A 6,420-nucleotide genomic window follows, 5' to 3' on the forward strand; every position below is an offset into this window, starting at 1 on the left:
GTACTGAGCATGCAATGTGTGGGTGAAAATCAGAAAAGGGGTAAGAGTTTAACGCATTAGTAAGAGAGAGGGGAGAGAAAGAGAATATAGAAGAAAAGGGAAGGAAAAGAGGAGGAAGGAGGAGAGGAGGAAGGAGGAGAAGGTGAAGAAGACGAAGAAGAAGAGAAAGATAATGAAGAAACAACAAGAGAAGAAGGAGGAGGACGAGGAGAAAAAGGAAGAGGAGAATAAGAAGAAGAAAGAAAGGGGTGAACAGAAAAGGGAGGGAAAGAGAAAGAGGAAGTTGAAAGTGGTAGGAGAAGGGGGAAGAGATGAAGAAGAAGCAAAAGGAAAAATAAATCACAAGAAGAACGAGAACGGAGTAAATGAAAATCATACAATCTCTGTACATAATAATTTGACGATAATTGAAGTTTGAACAAAAGAATATACATTTTCTTGTAATTTTTACAACTTATTCGTGAAAGAAAAACTTCGCGTTATCATGATGTTCGCTTTTACCTGCACAAACGATTCGATTTTTTTAAAAGGAGAACTTTACCCTTCAAATATAGGCAAATAAATCACGACATATCCATGAGAGGAACATAACAAAGTAACTTGCTCTATTATAGATGATTAAACATGACGTGGAAAAATAATAAATCAGACATTACGTAACAGGAATTAGCAAAACTTTCATGCCAGCTTGTTTATCAAGAACCCTTTCATTGCGAAGCATTAAGCACAAATGAAGTCCATTACTTTCACAAATTTTAACATACGCATCAATTTTTGGAGTAACATAATTATAGTTCGCCGAAATGTCTGATTAACAAATATCAAAGTTACAACGAGATACGTTTTCAATAATGGTATACACACCCTTTGATATCACTGCAAACATTTTGTTAAACTACCTTATAATTTTCATTTCACCTGGGCCCATAACAGATATTACCAAATGTACAATTGAGCGTAACTTTACAAATTATAATAATGGCAAACAGTTTTTGTTGTTTTAAGTTTACCCTTAAGTGTAAATATCCAGCGTTATCTCTTATTGATAGCCGCTCCAACAAAGAAAAAGGCCTGTCTCTTTAACGAACAAAACATAAAACAATGGAATATAATTAAGAGCTTCGTGTTTATTCAAAATAAAGCACTAGTGTACCACATGTAGGTCCCTGTGGAACCCCAATTGGTTCACCTGAAAAAAATATTGATACAAAATTAGCAGCATAGTGAGGGACTACATATAACCTGCCTGTTTTTATTTTCGAATCTTCTTTGTCATTATCGCCTAAATTACTCTTTGTAACGAGGAGATAAGATGACCTTCAGCTAATAACTAAACTTTTACAAAATTATTGATAGAGGCAGTTTAATAAAAGTTTAAACAATTGATGTATTGTCAACTCATCTATAGCCCGTGGCCCATGAGACGTCATTTCATGCTGAAATAGTTGCCGAATACAATTCGGTGAATAGGGCACACGGAAGTGCATTTACTCCAGTCCAAAGCCCGTATTTCGCGATGCCCAATTCACTTTGGAATTGGCTACCTGACAAACAGTTTCTAAGTTTCTGTAAGAAAAAAAATAACGACAAGCAGGAAGCAAATCATTCATGTCTTCTAACTTTACTGAGAAATGCTCATCCTGTCGCAGCAGGTTCTAATGAAAAATGAACAGTTTCGTTCAGAAACCTCCTACTGTCAAGCATGCTGCATGGCTCGGCCGGGATCGAACCCGGAATTTACATGTATAGCCAGGCGCCTTAGACCACACGGCCACGGCACCTCCTATAATTGAGCATGGAGCTCGATTATGCTCCACGATTCAGGAGGGAGATTGTTTCGCCTTAGAATTTAATCATCTTTTAAAAACGGTTAAGGTTATGAAATAAATCTTTTTAACTATAGCAATTGTTGTCACTACGATTTATACCCAAATAGTGAAGAACAATTAGAGATAAACATCTAACATAATCAAACGATTGTAAACATCGCTATTTCTCAGCAAATAGTGCTTAAATACATTTTTTAAAACAATACCTACATAATCGATTACAAACGATTACTGAATTTCCCTATGCAAATATATACTAGGATTAAAAATTATTCTACGCTCTTCACCGTTCCAAAACCATGCTGAACATTAAATAAACCTTTCATTTCGTTACAATATATGATGTCAACAAAAAATCTTTCTAAATCTAACCAAGTATAGTCCAGAACAATGACAACCATAGGCCTAAAATACAATAATGCACACAAAGTGGTCGTTCTGCCCATTCGAACCGAAACAAAAATTTCACATTGCAGTCAATCCAAAAACAAATTAAAACGAAAGAAAATAATTCAATGAAAGTAAACAATGAAAAATAATAAAATCTTCAATGAAATATCATTCATTCTCTTTTGCCCGTGTTTGTACTTTAGTACCAAAAGCTTTCAAGCAACTGCCTTTTTATCATTCTACCCTCTGTCAAAATACATCTACATGATCGATTAACACATTAATATGGCACGGAATTCTCTCACGCGCCACCAGTATATGAAAGCATTAGCTATCGTATTTAAAGTTAGTGTGATTACCCTAATGCTACCCAGACAATGTTCAAAAGGCGTTTTAGTATACCAATTAGCTAGGTATATGATATCTGGTAAATTGAAGAGGAGCAAATTTGTTATCAAAATAAGAGCGTAATTCTGTAACACTCGTTTTGTGTGTCTCCTTCGCACTTGATACTGATTACCAGCTGATTCAGGGGGTGTTTTAGCTACCGTTCGGTATACGAAGATGTAACAAATTCCGGTGAAGATTAATAAAGAATTACAAACACAAGATCGGGTTAGTAAATTAATATTACGTGACCTTGCAATGGTTAAAGGTCCAGATACAGCTATCATGATCACCCAGGTTGTGAAGCAAATGATGACTCGACGGGACTTGGTTAGAATGTTTCTCGTGCCGAATGGGTCGAGTTTGAATGCGATGAATTGATCAACAGCCACAAACAGAACGTTCACAGTGGATACCAGACTTGAAGTTGTGAAGAGTATGTTGACCAATGTAATATATATCTCAAGTAACGGAGTCCAGTACTGCAAAGGGGATACAGCCAAATCATTATATTTTAAGGCTGCCGAAAATTTCTTCGACAAATGAATGCTAATCAATAAAACTTTATCATAAGCTTTTTAATACTTAGTGAAAATAATACCCAATTTGTAACCAACACTGAATTCCCGGCAGAGACATTTTTCGGCCTCACCAATTTTTTAAAGGGTAGATAGCTCTGGGGTACCTAGATTTAAGCTACGCCTACCATTGTTCTCTTTGTCATATATATAATATATAATATATATATATATATACACACACATATATATATATATATATATATATATATATATATATATATATATAAATATACATATATATATATCCTAGTATTCGTGGATCAGCACCACAATACAGTCTTTCATTTACCATTCACTACAGACCAGGCAGATCTTTGCGCTCATCCACCTCTTGCTTCCTTGTCATTCCAAAAGTTTCAAAAACTTGGGGGAAAAGATCAGTTGCTTTTGCATGCCCCACTCTGTGGTATATCCTTCCTGAAGACATTAAAAATTGTACCTCTGTTGAAACTTTCAAAAATCTTCTAAAAACTTTGTTATTTAACTCTTAGCTCTTTATGCGCCTTGAGCACTCTACAGAGTGGATTTGGCGCTTTACAAGTCTCATTATTATTATTATTATTATATATATTTCTTAAAGGACAAGTCCAACCCAACAAAAATTTGATGATGTAAAATAGGAAAGTTATGATATTTCGAACTTTCGCTTAATTTCACAATATACATGTAGTTATATTGGTATACAAATGAGGTGAGAGATGTCGTCACCCATTCACTATTTTTTGTATATGAAATTTAAAATATTCTAATTCTCTCCTCATTGTCCTGTGAAACAAAGTTTTGTTCCTTCCTGAACTTGTCACATCAGTAAAAATTGAAATATTGTACAACTCAAACAATAAAAGACAATTAAAAGCGAGTGGGGAATATCATCGACTTCTCACTTGCATATCACGGAGTTATGCATATTACTTTTTTGTGATAAATAAGCAAAACTTTAAAATGTCATAAGTTTCTTATTTTATTTCCGATTTTAATGAAATTTACAGTATTATGCTTGCTTGATTTTTCCCTTTTGATTTAAATCAACATCTTTCGGGAGGACTTGGCCTTTAAAATTATTCCCCATCATAGTGGGTATTAATATCGGAATTCTACTCAGAATGATTACGTTCCATATACCTACCGAATAAGAAAGCGCCACTACATAGTCAACAAAGATAACAATATTTAGAAGTAAGTCAGCGAGAACGATGTTGAAAGCGAATATGAAGTGTTTCTTTCGAACTCGACGATGACAGGCGATAGTGAGGAGTGTGATGGCCGTGATGACGATACCAATAATTGATGTGATCCCGATGATGTGCAAGAGAACATTGTATATGTACCCATCGCAGTCACTTGTATGCGGCTGGTACCGTCTAGAAGTATTCCAAGAGTCATATGACCCCAAATTAGTCTCATTTGAAGAGAAATTACCTTCAATATCCATCCTAAGATTAACTTTCTTAGTTAGAATTCATGCGATGTGATCACTAGTAGAGCCAAAATCAGGTATGATTATTAAGGGGTCATGAGCAACGTATTCAACAATTCAATATATAAAATAATAAATTCGACATGATTGATGTCAATAGCTCGTATTTCTCCTGGTATAATAATTCACAAATTTTGATTTCTCAAAGAATAGTTAATTCAAAACAGAGGAATAAAGTTTGAATTAGACGGATGAGTTGAAAGAAGTGCAAAAATGCATATGCAAAACGTATTATGTGGGCCTAAAACCAATTTTATGCGATATAGAAAGATTTGTGAACGAATATAATTAATAGATATAAAGTCATTAACTATTTTTTCATCAATAATATGCAATAAATCATGGCTTAAATAAAGGTTATAAGTCAGTTGTGTAATATTCCAAAAGATTGGTCCAGATTTAAACATTTAAAATGTCAGTGATGACAAAGCATTAGTAGGTCAATGATAATGATTAACAATTGGTTTCAGCATGGACCATAGTTTCAGCAATCCATGAGTTGAAAACGTTCTATATATGTTTAACAAGTTGGTGAGTTTGATGAGATCTAAATGACCCTGGGAAGTCGGGGTGCTGGGCGAGCTGAAACATCCCCAAGATTTATCTAAACTCCTCATAAAAAGTTTGGAAATCTGAGTTTGGCCATTAATTTCTCCCAACTCTCAATTTTACACAATGCATCTTTGATATCATTCAAAAGATCATCTAATTTTCTTTAAAATGGTACCCTATAATGACATTATTATGGTTCACATGGAGGTGCGGTGCTTTGAAATGTCGGGCAATGTCAAAATTCAAAAGTTGCAAAATGGCACAATATTGAAAGTCACTGTTCTTTTTTCCAGTGGTGATGAGTGAGATTCTCAGCGGTTTCTTTTGTTTTCATGCACCTCAACATCAACATAAGCATGGAATCAAACACGCTTCTGCACAAGCAAACACATAACAAACATGCATGGGTATTTCAAACCACGTCTCAAACCATGATATCTCACAGATCTCCAGGTTAATGTTGCATGAACATGATGAAAGCAAAAGAAACAGTAATTTTGCTAATAATATTGTGTCATTTTGCAACTTTTGAATCTTTAAGTCCTTTCTCCCTGTAATATATTAAATCTCGTTTTTCTTCCCTCTCTCTCTCTCTCTCTCCTGTCCTTTTTCTTGTTTCCCTTTTCTTTGTATTCACTCTTCTTTCATGGTCTCCCCAGCTTTCTATCAGAGCCGTGGTTGAGGGGGTGGGGCTAGGGTAAGGGACATGTTTGTTTTTATTTTTCACCATGCATAACAAAAATAAATTGACAGAATATAGTGTTGCGTTGATAATGATAAATAGTAGGAACTAAGCATAAACAAAACGTAGTTGAAGCGCGGAGTCCTTTAAATAACACAGGTACATGTAATTAATTCATTTGAACTAAAACACTTGACTCCCTTTAAACACAAATTTGTACATTATTACTACCCTCATGATATGAAAAGTGCCCCTTTTTGAACGAAGAGGCAAATAATTGTCATTTTCGCTTGTAAAATGAGGTTCGTCTCTTTTTTTTTGTTTGAGGTTGAGCAAAACAATATGGATCATTCACTTTTGTTATGCTCCCCCTTTTTTCAACATCCTATAGATGCGCCCCTGTTTGTATGTTAGTTTACCTTACCATATTATTCCCTTCACATATACCTCGAATCTGATTTAAATTCGTTAAAGATTATAGCTTTTATAAATGATAAGAAAAAATATCAATGATTGTTTTAA

Source organism: Lytechinus pictus, chromosome 17 (assembly GCF_037042905.1).
Source record: "Lytechinus pictus isolate F3 Inbred chromosome 17, Lp3.0, whole genome shotgun sequence".
Classification (NCBI taxonomy): Eukaryota; Metazoa; Echinodermata; class Echinoidea; order Temnopleuroida; family Toxopneustidae; genus Lytechinus; species Lytechinus pictus.